Here is a 1,890-nt window from a genome sequence, read left to right as displayed (position 1 = left end):
TGCAAAGTGCTCTGCTAATTGCAAAGCCTTGCACTGATTGCAAAGCCGTGCACTAATTGCAAAGGGTTGCATTAATTCCAAGGCCTTGCACTAATTGCAAAGCCGTGTGCTAATTGCACGGCATTGCACTAATTGCACAGCTTTGCACGAAGGGTTGCAAAGCATTCTGCTAATTGCAAAGCCTTGCACTAATTGCAAAGGGTTCCATTAATTGCAACTGGTTGAATTAATTGCAAGGCCTTGCACTAATTGCAAAGGCGTGTGCTAATTGCAAAGCCCTGCACTAATTGCAAAGCCCTGCACGGTTTGCAAAGCCTTACACTAATTGCAAAGGGTTGCATTAATTACAAAGCAGTGTGCTAATTGCAAGGCCTTGCACTAATTGGGACGCCGTGTGCTAATTGCAAAGCCTTGCACTAATTGCAACTGGTTGAATTAATTGCAACGGGTTGAATTAATTGCAAGGCCTTGCACTAATTGCAAAGGCGTGTGCTAATTGCAAAGCCCTGCACTAATTGCAAAGCATTGCACTAATTACAAAGCCTTGCACTAATTGCAAAGCCTTGCACTGATTGCAAAGCCTTGCACGGTTTGCAAAGGGTTGCATTAATTACAAAGGGTTGCATTAATTGCAAGGCCTTGCACTAATTGCAAAGCCTTGCACTAATTGCAAAGCATTGCACTAATTACAAAGCCTTGCACAGTTTGCAAAGCCTTGCACTAATTGCAAAGCCCTGCACTAATTGCAAGGCCTTGCACTAATTGCAAAGCCGTGTGCTAATTGCAAAGCCTTGCACTAATTGCAAAGGGTTGCATTAATTGCAAGGCCTTGCACTAATTGCAAAGCCGTGTGCTAATTGCAAGGCATTGCACTAATTGCACAGCTTTGCACGAAGGGTTGCAAAACATTCTGCTAATTGCAAAGCCCTGCACTAATTGCAAAGCCTTGCACTAATTGCAAAGGGTTCCATTAATTGCAACTGGTTGAATTAATTGCAAGGCCTTGCACTAATTGCAAAGCAGTGTGCTAATTGCAAAGCCCTGCACTAATTGCAAAGCCCTGCACTAATTGCAAAGCCTTGCACTAATTTCAAAGGGTTGCATTAATTACAAAGGGTTGCATTAATTGCAAGGCCTTGCACTAATTGCAAAGGCTTGCACTAATTGCACAGCATTGCACGAATAATTACAAAGTGCTCTGCTAATTGCAAAGCCTTGCACAGTTTGCAAAGCCTTACACTAATTGCAAAGCCCTGCACTAATTGCAAGGCCTTGCACTAATTGGGACACCATGTGCTAATTGCAAAGCCTTGCACTGATTGCAAAGCCTTGCACTAATTGCAAAGGGTTGCATTAATTGCAAGGCCTTGCACTAATTGCAAAGCAGTGTGCTAATTGCAAGGCATGCACAAATTGCAAAGCATTGCACGAATAATTGCAAAGTGCTCTGCTAATTGCAAAGCCCTGCACTAATTGCAAAGGGGTGCATTAATTGCAAGGCCTTGCACTAATTGCAAAGCCTTGCTCTAATTGCAAAGCCCTGCACTAATTGCAAAGCCCTGCACGGTTTGCAAAGCCTTGCACTAATTGCAAAGGGTTGCATTAATTACAAAGCAGTGTGCTAATTGCAAGGCCTTGCACTAATTACAAAGCCGTGTGCTAATTGCTCCTCCAACCCACTGCAACCTCCTCCAACTACTCCTCCAACCCATTGTAACCTCTTCCAACTACTCCTACAACCCATTGCAACCACATTTACCCTTACAACCTGTTGCAACTACTCCTCCAACCCATTGTAACCTTCTCCAACTACTCCTCCAACCCATTGTAACCTCTTCCAACCACTCCTCCAACCCATCGCAACCACATTTACCCTTACAAACTCTTCCA

The 1,890-nt window shown here is 43.8% G+C and overlaps 1 long non-coding RNA gene across 4 annotated transcripts in view; it reads right to left on the bottom strand.

Moving 5' to 3' along the window:
- Window positions 1-1,669: 1,669 nt before the first annotated feature.
- LOC118158947 overlaps window positions 1,670-1,890 on the bottom strand; it is a 670-nt gene continuing 449 nt past the window's right edge. For 2 of the 4 annotated variants that reach the window (XR_004746956.1, XR_004746955.1), the window contains one exon: window positions 1,700-1,832. This is a non-coding gene — a long non-coding RNA (uncharacterized LOC118158947). Of the gene's footprint in view, window positions 1,833-1,890 lie in introns of all 4 variants that reach the window. The other 2 variants (XR_004746957.1, XR_004746958.1) reach the window with 2 other exon arrangements.

The sequence above is a fragment of the Oxyura jamaicensis genome, unplaced genomic scaffold, assembly GCF_011077185.1.
Source record: "Oxyura jamaicensis isolate SHBP4307 breed ruddy duck unplaced genomic scaffold, BPBGC_Ojam_1.0 oxyUn_random_OJ61838, whole genome shotgun sequence".
NCBI lineage: Eukaryota > Metazoa > Chordata > Aves > Anseriformes > Anatidae > Oxyura > Oxyura jamaicensis.
This window is presented reverse-complemented; position numbering and strand designations above follow the sequence as displayed.